The sequence below is a fragment of the Neltuma alba genome, unplaced genomic scaffold (assembly GCF_004799145.2).
Source record: "Neltuma alba isolate B1F8T4 unplaced genomic scaffold, ASM479914v2 tig00012414_pilon, whole genome shotgun sequence".
Classification (NCBI taxonomy): Eukaryota; Viridiplantae; Streptophyta; class Magnoliopsida; order Fabales; family Fabaceae; genus Neltuma; species Neltuma alba.
In genome coordinates this window covers 22,057-40,410 of record NW_021636905.1, presented here as the reverse complement: position 1 = coordinate 40,410, position 18,354 = coordinate 22,057, and the positions used below count along the sequence as shown (strand labels likewise).

The window sequence follows — 18,354 nt, the reverse complement described above, 5'->3', positions numbered from 1 at the left end:
CCCTTTTTTTCCCCCAAATAAGAGCACCCGTGTTTTTGCTTTAATTTCAATAGAAAAAACTATAAATATTTAATTCAAAACGAGAGGAAACTAGAAGGAGCTTTGTTGGCAAGAAAACACAAGGGTTTATACATTAATTTTTTATTAGGGGTTAATATAATATCTAATCTTTAAAATTTGGACATATTTTAATTTTAGTCCTTCAAATTTTAAACTTATAATTTTAATCTCTCAAACTTAGTTTGTTTTAAGACGTTAGTCTTTAGACATATAATGATTTTAAATTTACTAAAGTGTCATAAATAATATTAAAATAATGATTTGAACTCATTAGATAGTATCGAGCTGAATCTCATGTGGATAACAGAAAGGGAAAAAAGCCAAGAACAAAGTCCCCAGTTGTTTCTTCCTCGTTATTCGTTTCAGGACCCATTCATTGTACTGCATTTTGAGAATCCATGCCCTTTTGTATAATCCTTCTCTGAATTGCATTATGAGAGCTTGTTCTTTCTTTCCAGTTATCCACAAGATCCAGTTAGGTGTCATCTGATGAATCCACATCATTATTTTTATCACCATTTATGACATTTTTGCAAATTTTAACACCATCACATTTTCAAGGACTAATATTTAAGTCGGATTCAATTTCAGGCATTAAAATTGTAGATTTAAAATTTAAGAGATTAAAATTAAATTGGGGTCAAATTTGAAATTTCATACACAAAAGTATACTGCTTTCAAATTTAATTTATAAAATGTGAAATTTTATTTATAATGTACAAATAAAATTTTATAATTTAAATAATAACGATCCATCGCCTTGGTCCCCGCAACGATGCAACGCGTGTAGGTCTATCGCTGCGCTATGATCAGGCTGATGGGACCACCGTTAGGTCTGAGCTAGTCTGATTTTATGATACTTTTGGCAGTGAACCGTTGGCTTTTGTTTCCTAACTCCCATTGGAGTAGTGGACAAGAAGATGAAGAAATATTTTCTTGGATCCTAAACAACCGTATACCACTTCGATGCTTAATACATGAATCACTTCTATGCCACTTTTATTACGTACGGATCAAATTAGAAAACAAATACAACACCGACTCTAAATATAAGCCTTATATTTAGAATCAGAACGAGTATAAATATGCTACAATTACTGACTTACGTTTATAACCAAAATTTCTCTTACGAGGAGTTATATTTATAACCAGAGTAGTATGTTTTAGACGTTGTTTTCATCCTCTTATATACACACAGTGTTGAAGTTCCAATTACGTCATTTCATAAATGCTTAGACTCCGATTTTTCGGTCTGCTTCTCAATTAGAGGTCAAACTTAGCCATATTGATTGATATTTATTATAAAAAGAATTGAATTATGCTACTTATGCTTCAAGAAATTAAATTTTCAGCCTATATAAATGTATCTAGATCTGTTGGTAAAATAATACTTCCGTATGGTATTCAGACTCAATAAAAAAATATTTGATAAAACAGACAAATGGATTTCGATAATGATTACACATGGGAATATCTGGATAGTGATGAGTGGGTTTTAAAATTTTATTCCTTTATATAAGACCTAATGATTGAGCTGATTTTGATTTTAGATATAAGACATATTTCTTATATTTATTAAATTTTTTTAAATTATTTTTATGGATACTCCCTCAACCATAATCAAGTAGAAGAGTAAGAGATAATATTAAGAAAGATAATTATAGTGCTTTAGAAAAAAACATGTCATATTTCTTGTAATTAATTAACTTATCTAACTTTCTTAATCTAATCAAATTAGTTAAATAGGTCTTATACTAAGGACCAGATGAGTATAAATGTTAGGTTTTGACATTTACCGGCACTGCTAAGAAGGAAAAAAAAAAAGAAGAAAAAGAAACCTGCAAAGTTTGAGTTGGAAGGAAGCAGACCAGGTAGTAGTTTTTTTCTATCTTATAATTATCTTTTGATTGTTGTATGTCTATTTATGCCATAATACAGTAGTTTAGCATGAGAACATGTAAGTATAGGGTTATGGATACATACATATTATATATATATATATATATATATATTTGATTGTCAATACTCTGTAAGCAGGCTAGGAATCAGGCCGAATAATGAATGTTTTAAGCCTTGCAGGTCATAACTGATCTAGCACAGTTATAATATAGTTATACATAGAGATTAATGGGTCGAATGTTGCTGAACATGAACCCAATTCTTATATTATTCCGTAAAATTTTAATCAATGTTTATTATAGAGCTGAACCACAAGATAGGGTTCATTAAAAGTAACTTTTGAAAACTTTAAAATTTTTCAAAAAATATCATTCATTATATAAGATCAAACTCTGTGCTAGAATATGTTTTGGAAACTTTTTGGGGGAAAAAAAATTCTCAGGACTGAAACCCGACTCTTAGTGGTTCGTGATTATATTATTTGACCTTGTTAGTGTATTTAAGTTAGGCGTTACATTCACATTTGGTATTGCATGGTGATCAAATCATCTAGTCATTATATTGGAGGATCACCATAAGTGACGAGCACCAATAATCTAATTAACCATCCAAATTAAAAGAGCTAATTAATGAGCATTCCCAAAGGGCAACCAAACCAAGCCATCTTGACCCAATCACACAGAAGACGCCACATAAAACTTACTCCTCCGGTCCTAAATGTAAGACCCTTATATTAGTGTGTATAAGGGTCTTATATTTAGGACCGGAGGAGTATTATATATCTTTGGCGTAACTTTCAGTTTCCACACAGCAGAGACCAGATTCTTGGATGCACCTTCATTTTTGAAGTAATAGGTCGATTAGAAGCCTTATTGCATGCCATCGGTAGCAATCAAGGTTGAACGATGTAAATGTCCCAAACCCCAAATGCCTTGTGTACCTTTGAATAAGCGTGATGGATAACCAAAAAACCGTACCACTATTACTAGCTAGCTGCTTCGCTTGTAGCCAATAAATTGCAATTGCTTAAAATATTGTTCTCAAACTCAGTGAATTAACACTTCTAATTTATCTGAGCTTAAATTTTTAGTTAAGAAAATTGAGTCAACTCACTTATAAGCTTGTTCAAAATACTACCTCTGGTGTTCATATAGGAGCTAGAAATCTAGTTTGTGAATATTAAAAAAAAAACTAGTCAAATTAGTTATTCATAATAAATATGTGTTATCTTTCTTGAAATATTATTGTTAATCACTTGTATTGAAACAATTCTTGCAATCACCATAGAAGTTATTTGGAGGTAAAATAGATAAATATGATAGATAAAGTATATTGGATTTTATATTTAGAATCAAATTAAATCTACAACTAACTCTTATATTAATTACAGAAAGTAGTATAAACTCAATCGAACAAAGGAAAATGCGCTGTTCTGGAGTGAGCTAGAGATTTGGATAATAAAAAACTAAAGTTGCAGCTTTGATGTACTTTTTTGTATGAATTAATTAATTTCAGTTTTCATTGGGGAAAAAAAAGAGAAAACATATACAGGAGTCCTTATAATTTTACTTGATTTTGAATTAGATCCTTACAGTTTATTTTCTTTTTATTGGATCCTTAGAGTTTTTTGCTTTAATTGTTAGTCCTTTTGCTCATGTTTTGTTTGCTACTCCAAACGGCGTTTGTTTATGTTTAGAAAGGTAACTGCCACGTGGTCGAGCAAAATAGTTTAGTTTCCAATAATTTTCAAAACCAATTTTCTCTCCGATGACATGATGCTGCGTAAGTTCCTTGCTTCTGACAGTATTCCCAGCTGGTTCTTGTAGAGGGAAACCAACCTTGACTAGTTTTGTCCACCTTTAACCAGTTTCATCACTCTTGCTTGTGCCTATGAAATGGCATTTTGACCATGCTTTTCTTTTCATCACTGTTGCAAAAGGGGACCAAACCTCCTAGGGAGAGAAAATTCAAGAGAGATTACGCACATCTAAGAAAAATAGGAAATCCGTTTCTTGTCCACCGTTACGAGTTACACACAAGCCTCACAACACTTCTTCGTTATTGTTTCCAAAGCGTCCAAAAACAAGGCCAAACAGAGCAAAAGCTTCGTAGCATTTTGGACGGCCACAGAGCCAAGCAGAGACGATGATGGATTTATTATTGGCGAAAGCAAAGGCAAAGTCCACCGATAACAACACTAATAGGAACATGAATCTTTTAGATTTCTTCTTCTCCGAAGACGATTCTGCCGTTGCCGACAAACCCAAGCATTTTTTCTTCCCTCCAATCACTCGGTTCCTCCTTCAAAAGAAGTTGGGGCTATCTTCTCTGTGCAAGATCTGGCAGAGAGAACTATTAAAAGCAAGGAAGTTGTGGAGCATCAAATATGCCGTCGGAAAGAAAATCGGTTTTGAAGACTATTGAAAACCAAACTCTTCTGCTTGACCACATGGCAATCACCTCTCAGATAAACAAACGCCGTTTAGAATGGTAAACAGAATATGAGCAGAAGGACTAATCATTAAAGTGAAAAAAATTGTAGGATCTAATTAAAAAAAACTACAGAGACCTAATTCAAAATCAAGCAAAAGTATAAGCACGTATATGTTTTGTATATTTTTCCCTACAAAAAAAATATCCAATGTAAGGCTGCAAGGACGAAGTAGCAGTAATACTCATTTTTAAATTGATTATGTGTTGTTCAGCTCGAAAAATAAAAAAGAATTGGTTAGGTGATAGGCATTGGCCAAAGACATGAGTGTCAGTGCGGTAATTGTAACCTGGGAATGGGATCAAGTATATCTACGATTAATCAAAACATTACGTAAGATCAAACGCAACACATGCACACGTTAAATAATATATATATATATATAATATTATAGTCCTGTATCTTTTTATAAACAACAACTATTATTATCTTTTTATTTCTAAATATAAATAATATTTATAAGTTGTTTTAAATTTTTATAACAAGTTCTTTGTTTTATTCCTATTAATTATTTATTTTAATATTAATATATTTATTATCTTATTTTTTAAACTATCATTTTTTTTTGGGTAATAAAAGAGGCCTAAGGCCCAAAAGTACACTTAAGACAAGACAATTCCAGAAGAGATCAAAGTCTGCCTAAACCATCATCTTTCTCTATTCACATTTTCTCTTTTTATAATTCTCTTTATTATAATAATTTTTTATTTCTTTCTTACACTCTTTTCTCTCTCATAAATAAGGATATTTTAAAAAATTAATTTTTACTTATTTATTATTTTTAACTAATTTTTTTATTTACGTAATTAAATTTAAAGTTATTTATAAAAAAAGACGGAGGGACTAATAAACAAACGCAACACCGCTCGACGTGTCTTCATGGCTCAAATCCATTGGCATCATTAAACGCCTCACAGAAAAGCATCAAACAATCATGACGTCCTTGCTGTTGTGCTAGTTTAGCCAGCTGAACAAATTTCAACATGTTCTCTTTTCTGGACTTCCCGTCACTTATAAATTAACTGGGGTAAATAGGAAAAAGAATTAAATTTTTAGACACAGTGTAACTTATAAAAAATGGGTCCTGTCTCAAATTTTGTGACTTGCAGGAGCATAACACTATAACTTACAAGGAATGGAGAAAAAGAACTTTATCCAAGTGTTCCCATGTGTCTGATGTATTTTTGATTAAAAAAAAAATTAGATGAGTTAAGTTTCAACAAATTCGTCAAAACTAAAATATGCCCCAAAACTTAAAGAGTGTTTAAAGAAGTATTTACAAATCTTTCATTATCACGGCTTTTGAATTTATAATTGAGTTATGAGCAAACTTCTTAGTCTCAAATATATTTGCGTGAAAAGGATAGTGATTTTTAGATAAAGGCCTTATCAACATACACATGTATAATAATGGAGCCACAGTGGAAACGACAAGTATAGACGCGTACCATCAAGAAGCCGGATCAAAATTCGATACGAACAGTGAGGGATGTAAATTTCCTTCAAGCACAAGTCGCAGAATTCAATTTTAATTGGTTTGCTGATAAGTATTAAATACTGGTCAAAGATAAAATCCATCGGCCACGTGAACAGCAATACAGTGAGAAGCTTCAAGTGAGCAACAGGACAACGAATAATGCGTATCAAATGACGTATGTAACTTGGGGAACAGATCTTTTAATATTTTATCAATGGAAACATTACGTAAGATCAAACGCAAAATCGCAACACATAGCAGCTATTTTATGTATATAACAGCAGCACACTTGTCTCCATGAATCAAATCCATTGAGTACTCCACCAAACGAAAGAACCAAACAATGATGATCACTTTCTTGTTCTATTATTTCCTTCTTTTTCTTGCTTTCTTCTTCTCTCTCAACCTCTTCGTTCAAAATAAGAAGTTCAAAAACATCCCACCTGGTCCACCTTCTCTTCCCATTATTGGCAACCTACACCAACTGAAAAAACCACTTCATCACGCCTTTCACCGGATTTCTCAACGTTACGGCCAAATCATTTCTCTATGGTTTGGCTCTCGTCTGGTGGTGGTTGTGTCGTCGCCTTCTGCAGTCCAAGAATGCTTCAGCAAAAATGACATCGTCCTGGCAAACCGGCCCCGCTTTCTCGTCGGTGAGTACATTTCCTACAACTGCACCACCTTAGTGTTCTCTCCCTATGGCGACCACTGGCGCAACCTCCGCCGCATCACGGCGGTTGAGGTGCTGTCCAACCACCGTCTCAACAAATTCCTGGAAATGCGAAGAGACGAGATGAAGCGCCTGGTGCAAAAGCTTGCTCAAGACTCAAGTGACGAGTTTGTGAAAATGGAAATGAAGCCAAGGTTTTCAGAGATGACGTTCAACACTATGATGAGAATGATTTCAGGTAAGAGGTACTGGGGAGATGACCATGAAGTTGGGGACGTGGAAGAGGCAAGAAAGTTCAGAGAGATGATAAAGGAGTTGGTGACACTTGGAGGGGCAAATAACCCCGCAGACTTCTTGCCCATATTGAGGTGGTTTGATTATGATCACTTGGAGAGCAGGCTCAAGAGTTTCGCCAAGAGAAGTGATGGATTCTTGCAAGGACTCATTGACGAGCATCGAAATGCAAAGGAAAAGCAAATACTATGATAGATCATCTTTTGAGCCTCCAAGAATCGCAGCCTGAGTACTACACGGATCAAATTATCAAGGGCCTCGCTTTGGTAAGTAAACAAAACTGTACTTTTTTATGCCTTTTGTTTCTGTGATATCTTTTGTTTTCTTTAATTTTCTTTGAGATGTGCTTGCAACTTATGTTAAGTCGTGGATACTTGATGTTTAGATTTAATGATGGAAGAATTCGTGGATTATGCTACAATAGCTTCTTTGCAGAATTGTAGAAAGGCAAAAGTTAATAATTATAAGATTGAATGCTGTTCAAATATTTCTTGCTTACGGTAGGATCAAGTACATGAAGAAAGGGAAAATTATTTCAAGGTTTCATTGGATTTCGGAAATGTTGACTTCGCAGATTGACACAGAATTGCTAAACTACTGTCATTATTATATCTGCTGTCAAAAGTCATCATATATTAACTTTCCTATGCTAATTTTGACATGTAGGTTATGCTTCTTGCTGGAACGGATACATCAGCTACGACTTTAGAATGGGCAATGACTTGTTTACTAAACAATCCTCATGTGCTGGAAAAGGCAAAGAAAGAAATAGACACCCAGATTGGGAATGAACGATTAATAGATGAGCCAGACATGTCAAAACTACCATACCTGCAAAACATTATCTCTGAAACACTTCGATTGCATCCTGCTGCACCATTGTTGGTTCCACATGAGGCTTCAAATGACTGCACAATCGCAGGATACAATGTTCCACGAGGCACTATGGTATTAATCAATGCTTGGGCAATCCATAGAGATCCCCAACTGTGGAGCGATCCTACAAGTTTTAAGCCGGAGAGGTTTGAGAAAGAAGGAGAAGCAAACAAGCTAATTCCATTTGGGTTGGGAAGACGAGCATGTCCTGGATCAGGTTTAGCTCAACGAACTGTGGGACTGACTTTGGGATTATTGATTCAATGCTTTGAATGGAAACGAGTAAGTGAGGAAGAAATTGATGAGACCGAAGGAGCAGGACTCACATTGCCAAAAGTTATTCCTTTAGAGGCCATGTGTAAAGCACGCCATCCAATCATCAACAAGCTTTCTGCTTAAGAAACTCTTGTAGAGGATATATAGCTAAATTAATAAGGAATGGCACGTGTATGTGGAAATTCCATGGTTTAGAAAGTGCCTTTTGAGTATTCGGTACAGTCTACTTGTATGAAAATAAGCAAAGGGGAGGAACATCTATATATGTACTTCCCCTATAGTTTCTTGATTCATATAAATTATATTGCTAAATTTTGCTAAAATGCTTGGCATTGTCGTCCACTTGCAATTTTGTGCCGGCGCGGGATTCAATGTGCTAACATCAGCACGTGACCGTAGATGGATGAAAGAGTTTCTAACTTTAGTTTATAAATAGTTAAGATCACGAATTTCTAAAATTTTAAAGAAATCAATACTTTTTTTTATAACAAGACAATTTTATTACATAAGATGACAGTACATATAAGATAATGGGCCTGTGAAGTTAGCAAGTATAAAATGGCAGTACATATATGATAATGGGCCTGTCAAGGGAGCAGGTACTGCAAAAATTAAATAGTCAATGAAATACAAAAGTAGATTTCTGATAATTTTTTAAAAAATAAAACTTAGTTTAGTTCTAAAAATAATAAATAGAAAGAAAAAAATGAAATTTTATTTTTTTTAAAAATTAAAACCTCTAAAAAAATTAATGGTCATTGTATGAAATTTAGATATCATTTTCCCTAGTCCATATGAAAAAATGACATTTAGGAACCAATGATTAAACGGATTAGGATATTGTCAGAGTTCTCTTTTTCTCTGTTTTCTTTTTTTAAAATTGATTCTCCATTCTTAGATAAAAATAATGGATAGCTTTAATGTAATATCTTATAAGATATTATCATAATGTCATTAAAATATGAACAAATAAATTTAAACTTTTAAAATTTAATGTGAACACTTCATACCCATATAGTATAAAATATAATTTATAAAGTATTTTAATTATAGTTTTGTAAAATACCATGACTGAACCATCTATTTTTTTAAACTGAAAATGAAAAAGGAACTTTGAAGGGGAAAAGGGAAAGGAGGATTTTGAGAGATTCCTCATCCGAGAACAAACTTGTGAACCCCGGACATTGCAAAAATACAACAAAAGTCCTTGGGCAAAATTCCATTAAAAAGAATTGCAAGGACTAAAATTATTTTAGTCAAACTCATATAAGTTAGCTTCTCAAGTTTATCTAAAAAGAACCTTTTTTTGGCCAAATATCTAAAAAGAATTAAGGGGGTGTTTGGATGGAAACCAAACCATAGTTTTAAAAGTGCTTTTACGGTTTACTAGGTAAATATGTAAAGGAGTTTGTCTCGTTTTACGAAAAAATACTTCTGAGAAATACTTTTCGGATGCTCCCAAACACCCCCTAAGTTAACTCATTTTTCACTATAGCTAGAAAGGCGGATGGGCACCTCTTAATGAATTCAGGCTTAAACAGGCTGGGCCTAGAAGCCCGCTTACCTAAAACAGCTCTATTTGTGAAGCCCGGCATGTGAGAGCAGCCTCTTTAGACCCGTTTAATCAAATCAACTTTTTATAAAGAGATAAAACTAATATAATAAAATTTATATTTTAAAATATAAAAATGATCAAATTTAAGTCACAACTCAACAAACACCAACGCACAATAAACTATTGAAATATGTACCTCAAGACTTCGATGTGTTCTTGAACGCGGCATGCGGATAAAGATGCAATCATGTTTAGAAAAGCTGAGGATCTTGAATACTCATCCGGTCCTAAATATAATATTTATTTTGTAGTGTAATTTATATTACAAAATAATTTTTATATTTAGGACTTTACACTATAAAATAGGTCTCATATTTATAACTAGAGGAGTATCATTTACCCACACATATACTATGAAGATTTTAGACACTTTCAGTTGGAAAACTTTTTTAATTACTGGACATAATAAAACCAAATGCTTAAACATCTTACATGAAAATTAGGATGCAAAAAGATTTAAGTTATTCAATAATATAAAAGTGAAAGTTCAAACATTAACTCCAAAGTAGAGACGTGAGATTGAAAAATATTTAAGTAGAATTAATTTTTATTTTTGTTTTATACGGGAGTGACCTAAAACGCCAGAACTCTCTGCTTAAAACTTGTTATAGCAGCAGTGCAAACATAACGCAGATATTTAATCAAAGAGTTATAATTAAATATTTATTCATTAATTAATACTACCTCTTATCATAATTATAAAACCTCGTTTGTAGACTATACATAAGGTTTTATAATTAGAATCAGAGGTAGTACTAATATTAATTAATGCCAGTACAACTCTTCATTCCTACAATATAAAATCAAACCCATAAGCCGAAGGTGGGTTTAGATGCTAATGATGAAGAAGGATAAAATTAAATAACTAATTAGCTATGAATACTTCTTCTGGCCAAAGAAAAAACTAATTAGCTAGTGAGGAAAATTATACATGCATATTATTAAGGTATCAAGTGTCTCCTTTCCTTTAAATCAAGATTCTAAAGATGTCCTTTTTAATTTTAAATATAGGACTTAAATAACTAATTTAGTAAGTATTAAAATAAGTAAATTTAACGACTTCAACTCGCCTAATCTCATTATTGCATAATTGCCAATGTTTGACACTTAATATTGGACTATTAAAGAGACAAGCGTCAAATAAGATAAGATGGGAATGAAAGAAAATAATACTTGATGGTTCTTTATACTAACTGTAAACTATTTTATAGAAATATTTGATAATTAACAACTGTTAAATATTATTTTATTTTATTTTTTTTAAAATCAACATTTGCTTGATGGCTGTTTAAGAGCGGTCAAGTAAGCGATGCAACTATTTGACTGTGTCATCAATTAATTTAATTTAGAGTTAAGAGGAGTTTGTCGGCTTCCCGACATTTTCTCTTATTTATTAATTATTCTGTTAGATTTTTAATACAAAAGCTAGTTAATAGTTGACTTTAGTTTTCAAGACATCAATTTATTTTATCTTTGAAATTTATAATTCATTTTCAAATTAAAATATTTCTATTGATTATACGTATTATAAAGGTTTTCATTCAAATATAGTTATGATTAAAAAGAATACTTTAAAAAAATTAATGTATACTTGTTATAAATAACTAAATTAAATAAATTTTTAAATCTATTCAAATTTAAATGGCTGATAAGCTGAGAGTACCAAACTGGAAAAATATTATCATTATTATATTGCCAAAGGAATCCGTACAAGGATCAGAGGGTGATCCCATATTTATACAATACTGAAAGGGCTAACTCGACAATCCAAAACTGATTACATAGTAAATGGGCTTCCTGGGCTTCAGGCCCAATAACAATTTATCCTAACTCTGACAAACACTTGTACTGTAACTAAAGGTAGTATTAGAGTAGGCAAGATAGCAATACCATGATTAATAAACTATTAGTTGATATGATAAGTAGTCTCATTCTCATTAAAAAAAAAAATTTGAATCTCAAGAAGCATGTTTTTAGGAGGGCTTTAATCTTAACACTTCAAATCTGACAAAAATTAGTGTCAAAACCAAAATGACTGGAGTATACTCTAAGTTAATTGGGAAAAAAAAAAAACAAAGAAAACAACACCATGTGAGTTAGATAAATAATGACTAGTAAGTAAAGTGGGCCACCCATTCTAGGTAAGTTCCACCCTACTCTTGTGTCTATAAGAATGAGTTTACTAATCAGATATGAATCGTTTAGATCTGATCTAAATAGTTTATATTTAGTTTCTTTTTTATTTTTATTTTTTTAAAACAATCATTTTAATGGGTATAGAATAAGAGGAAAGATAATATCTCAACCGTCATTTTTTTCAAAAAAATTAATTAAAAATATATTAAATTTGGAAAGATTGCTCATAAGTGATGGTGGTGATCAAGCACCAAAACCTCGTCCTGCTTTATATTTCTTTCCTATCAACACCATGTCATGGGTTCTCATTCAGTGCTTATCATATCAATGCACACCATAACCTAATCACTGTAATACAATATAGACTATTCAAAATTTGATATAGATAATTCATATTTAAAATCTTTAATATGCAATTTTTTCCAATAATAAATTTATTTTTTAAAATAGTTTTAATTATAAGATTATTTTTATTTTGAATTTTATATGTATTAAAGTAAAACAACTAATTGAAATATATAAAGAATTTTAATTTAATTTAGACCATCCAAAATCAATTCGAATGTTAGACCTAGAGGAGAGTTAGAAATTAACAAAAGGAGATTACTGATTGGAAGCATATGCGTGTGTATATATCTATCTATCTTACCCATTGGATCAGCCACGAGTCGAGCAAAAACTGCAAGAGAAAGACAAGAGAATTAAAGCTAAAAGCAACACTAATCAATTACGTATTTTTTCTTACTTATATGTTAGACACAAATCATTTCTCTATGGTTTGGCTCTCGTCTGGTGGTGGTTGTGTCGTCGCCTTCTGCGGTCCAAGAATGCTTCACACAAAATGACATCATCCTGGCGAACAGGCCCCGCTTTCTCCTCGGTGAGCATATTGGCTACAACCGCACCACCTTAGTGTTCGCTCCCTACGGCGACCACTGGCGAAACCTCCGCCGCATCACAGCCGTTGAGGTGCTCTCGACCCACCGTCTGAATAATTTCTTGGAAATCCGAAGAGACGGGATGAAGCGGCTGGTTCAAAAGCTTGCTCATAACTCATGCAACGAGTTTGTGAAAGTGGAGATGAAGCCAAGGTTTTCAGAGATGACGTACAACACCATGATGAGAATGATTTCAGGTAAGAGGTATTGGGTAGATGACCATGAAGTTGGGGAAGTGGAAGAAGCAAGAAAGTTCATATGATAATTACAGAAAATAATTGAGTTATGAGCAAACTTCTTAGGGTGTGTTTGGATGAAACCAAACCGTGGTTTGGAAAAGTGATTCTGGAAAATAGATTTTGGGAAGAATAGATTCTGAAAAAAATAGATTTTATGAAAAAGTGATTTTGAGAAATGAGAGTGTTTGGATAGTTGTTATCAGAAGCACTTTTTATATATACAAATTACTAAAAAAAAAGACAAAAGTTAATATGATAATTACAGAAAAAAATAGATTTTATGATATATTTTAATTTGAAGGAATAAAATTGTTAATAATATATTTTTTATTAACATAATTAATAATACATAAGATAATATAATTAATATGTATATATATTTATAAAATATAAGATTAAATATGTTTATAAAAAAATATGTTTATAAAAAAAATAACAAGATACATATCCTATAGACTTTCACACTCTCCATTTTTTCTCCAAAAACAAAATTTTTTTGTTTTTTCCAAAACCATGGTTTTGGCCCAAAACCATGATTTGTGCAAATTGGGTGGGTGTTTGGGTGACTTATCACCCAAACGGTACGTTAGTCTCAAATATATTTGCGTGAAAAGGATAGTGATTTTTAGATAAAGGCCTTATCAACATACGGGCGCGGTTTCTCTCCACTGAGGTTCTCGTCCACTACGCCTCCACTTCGACTCTACGACAATCGTTTGGGGCAAATGGTAAAACGCAACTGAAATGGATTGTCGTGCGTGGTTATAAGATCGAATTCCAAAATTAAAGAGAAGCAGGGACCCAGCACATATTGTTACATTTGCAGGGCCCACAAAATATTATCAGCAAAATTGTATTTTCATCCAAAACAAAATTTATTATAAATAATTAAATATTACTCTTTTACATAATGAAATTATCCTTTTTTTTAGTAATAAAATTATACCTTTTAAATGCTACTCTTATCCTATTTATAAAGCAAAGTAGCAAATTTTTTTGTCCTGATTATGTATTACTACGTCTGATCCTAAATATAAAAGCTAGTTAAAGATTCAATTTAATCTTCTACATTTATTTTTTATTCTCAAGATAATTTTATTATGTAAAATAGTAACATTTAATTATTTATATAAATTTTGTTTTGGATGAAAATACAATTTTGCTAGTAATATTTTGTGGGCCCTGCAAATGTATCAATATGTGATGGGCCCCTGCTTCTCTTTAATTTTGGAATTCAATCTTATAACCACACACGACAATCCATTTCAGTTGCGTTTTACCATATGCCCCAAACGATTGTCGTAGAGTCGAAGTGGAGGCGCACTAGACGGGAACCTCAGTGGAGAGAAACCGCGCCCATCAACATACACATGTATAATCAATGGTTTGAAAGCCGGACCGGACCGGACGGTCAGACCGGTCCAACCTTCACCCGTTCATCTTCCCGGTTCGGTTGGGATGTTTTAACCGTTCAAGGATTGGACCGCTTTAGGCCGTCCTGAGCCGGCATTTGAGCCGGAATCCGGATTAAAGCCGGAAGCCGGAACGGTTTCAAGAAAACCAAACGAGTCTGAAATTTCTGTTGCTCACCACTTGCTTCGTCTTTTTTCTACCGTCAAGCCAACTCATTTTTTCCCTTGTTCGTCTTTCTCCATGGGTTCGTGGTGGTGTTATGGCAAAAATTACAACGATGAAGAAGGAAAAAGAAAAGAGGATGGAGATGATAATAAAATCGAAGAACAAAATTAATAAAATTTACCAATAACATTTTCTTTTCCTTCTTTCTCCATAGATGCAAGTTGCAACCTCCATCCATGCCGTTTTAGACCTTGCGAAATTCAGTAGTCGACATTGTGGGAGTGAAGAAGAAAATAGTTGCAGAAAGTGGACAGCTCAACTGCTTAGGGGAAAGTGTCTGATCGGCTCACATAGGGAAGGGAAGATAACTTTAAATGTTGCAGACTTGTGGTAAAACGCGTATTGACAAGACTTTACACATTTTACTTTTGATTTTTATTTTTTATGAGTATTTTTTAAATATAAAACATGTCATGTAACAAATCTCAACGTAATTATAAATGCATATTTTATAGTTGGCAAAAATAATAAACGTATATTTGATGATGATGATTATTATTTTCCAAGTCATCAACTTTTTTTTATTCTTTGACTTCTTAAATTACTATTTTTTTAACAAATAGATAACTATTTAATCACCTTAGTTTACATTATATATTTTCATCTCTCTTTTTTTAACTATTTTTCTGAATAATTTTTTAAAGACATTTTTTTATATATTTCATCACAATTACAAAAGTGACATTAAATAAATTGTAAACTAATTCTTGGTTTATTTAAAGATAAATTAGAATCAGTTTTCATTTATATTAAAATTAATTAGCGTAACATTGATAATATTTTAACTATGATGGGTTGAATTGCTACTAAAATGATGAAATTGAACTATATACTTATATTTTCAAATTATCTAACAATTTGATTTTTTATTTTTTTACACACATATGTTATCATATGTTTATATAATATTATTTTTATTTAATTATTATGTTACCGGTCTGACCAGACGGTTCAACCGATCTGACCGTTTGAACCATGACCCGTTGATCTTTCCGGTTTGATATCCGGTCCGGCTTTTAAAACACTGTGTATAATAATGGAGCCACAGTGGAAACGACAAGTATAGACGCGTACCATCAAGAAGCCGGATCAAAATTCGATACGAACAGTGAGGGATGTAAATTTCCTTCAACCACAAGTCGCAGAATTCAATTTTTAATTGGTTTGCTGATAAGTATTAAATACTGGTCAAAGATAAAATCCATCGGCCACGTGAACAGCAATACAGTGAGAAGCTTCAAGTGAGCAACAGGACAACGAATAATGCGTATCAAATGACGTATGTAACTTGGGGAACAGATCTTTTAATATTTTATCAATGGAAACATTACGTAAGATCAAACGCAAAATCGCAACACATAGCAGCTATTTTATGTATATAACAGCAGCACACTTGTCTCCATGAATCAAATCCATTGAGTACTCCACAAAACGAAAGAACCAAACAATGATGATCACTTTCTTGTTCTATTATTTCCTCCTTTTTCTCGCTTTCTTCTTCACTCTCAACCTCTTCGTTCAAAATAAGAAGTTCAAAAACATCCCCACCTGGTCCACCTTCTCTTCCCATTATTGGGAACCTCCACCAACTGAAAAAACCACTTCATCACGCCTTTCACCGGATTTCTCAACGCTACGGCCAAATCATTTCTCTATGGTTTGGCTCTCGCCTCGTGGTGGTTGTGTCGTCGCCTTCTGCAGTCCAAGAATGCTTCAGCAAAAATGACATCGTCCTGGCAAACCGGCCCCGCTTTCTCGTCGGTGAGTACATTTCCTACAACTGCACCACCTTAGTGTTCTCTCCCTATGGCGACCACTGGCGCAACCTCCGCCGCATCACGGCGGTTGAGGTGCTGTCCAACCACCGTCTCAACAAATTCCTGGAAATGCGAAGAGACGAGATGAAGCGCCTGGTGCAAAAGCTTGCTCAAGACTCAAGTGACGAGTTTGTGAAAATGGAAATGAAGCCAAGGTTTTCAGAGATGACGTTCAACACTATGATGAGAATGATTTCAGGTAAGAGGTACTGGGGAGATGACCATGAAGTTGGGGACGTGGAAGAGGCAAGAAAGTTCAGAGAGATGATAAAGGAGTTGGTGACACTTGGAGGGGCAAATAACCCCGCAGACTTCTTGCCCATATTGAGGTGGTTTGATTATGATCACTTGGAGAGCAGGCTCAAGAGTTTCGCCAAGAGAAGTGATGGATTCTTGCAAGGACTCATTCACGAGCATCGAAATGCAAAGGAAAAAGCAAATACTATGATAGATCATCTCTTGAGTCTCCAAGAATCGCAGCCCGAGTACTACACGGATCAAATTATCAAGGGCCTCGCTTTGGTAAGTAAACAAAACTGTACCTTGTTGTGCCTTTTGTTTTCTTTTCTTTGAGATGTGCTTGCAACTTCTGTTAAGTTGTGGATACCGAATGTTTAGATTTAACGATGGAAGAATTCGTGGATTATGCTACAATAGCTTCTTTGCAGAATTGTAGAAAGGCAAAAGCTAATAATTATAAGATATGAATGCTGTTCAAATATTTCTTGCTTATGGTAGGATCAAGTAGATGAAGAAAGGGAAAATTATTTCAAGTTTCATTGGATTTTGGAAACGTAGACTTCGAAGATTGACACAGAATTGCTAAACTACTCTCATTATATCTGCTGTTAAAAGTCATCATATATTAACTTTCCTATGCTAATTTTGACATGTAGGTTATGCTTCTTGCTGGAACGGATACATCAGCTACGACGTTAGAATGGGCAATGACTTGTTTACTAAACAATCCTCATGTGTTGGAAAAGGCAAAGAAAGAAATAGAAACCCAAATTGGGAATGAACGATTAATAGATGAGCCAGACATGTCAAAACTACCATACCTGCAAAACATTATCTCTGAAACACTTCGATTGCATCCTGCTGCACCATTGTTGGCTCCACATGAGGCTTCAAATGACTGCACAATCGCAGGATACAATGTTCCACGAGGCACTATGGTATTAATCAATGCTTGGGCAATCCATAGAGATCCCCAGCTGTGGAGCGATCCTACTGGTTTTAAGCCGGAGAGGTTTGAGAAAGAAGGAGAAGCAAACAAGTTAATTCCATTTGGGTTGGGAAGACGAGCATGTCCTGGATCCGGTTTAGCTCAACGAACTGTGGGACTGACTTTGGGATTATTGATTCAATGCTTTGAATGGAAACGAGTAAGTGAGGAAGAAATTGATGAGACAGAAGGAGCAGGGGCCACCATGCCAAAAATTATTCCTTTAGAGGCCATGTGTAAAGCACGCCATCCAATCATCAACAAGCTTTCTGCTTAAGAAACTCTTGTGGAGGATATGTAGTTAAATTAATAAGGGATGGCATGTGTATGTGGAAATTCCATGGTTTAGAAAGTGCCTTTTAAGTATTCGGTACAGTCTACTTGTATGAAAATAAGCAAAGGGAAGGAACATCTATATATGTACTTCCCCTAGAGTTTCTTGATTCATATAAATTATATTGCTAAATTTTGCTAAAATGCTTGGCATTGTCGTCCACTTGCAATTTTGTGCCGGCGCGGGATTCAATGTGCTAACATCAGCACGTGACCGTAGGTGGACGAAAGAGCTTCTAACTTTAATTTATAAATAGTTAAGATCACGAATTTCAAAAAGGGAAAAAGGCAGAAAAATACACCTTTAACTTCAGAAGTCCAAAAACGTCCGCTGAATTCAAGAAATCCCATTTTGGTACCATGA

At 33.6% G+C, this 18,354-nt stretch overlaps 2 pseudogenes; both read left to right on the top strand.

Annotated features, from left to right (window-relative positions):
- The first annotated feature begins 6,227 nt into the window (after positions 1-6,227).
- Positions 6,228-8,388, top strand: LOC114726944 (cytochrome P450 81E8-like; annotated as a pseudogene).
- Positions 8,389-15,998: 7,610 nt separating this feature from the next.
- Positions 15,999-18,134, top strand: LOC114726943 (cytochrome P450 81E8-like; annotated as a pseudogene).
- The last annotated feature ends 220 nt before the right edge of the window (positions 18,135-18,354 follow it).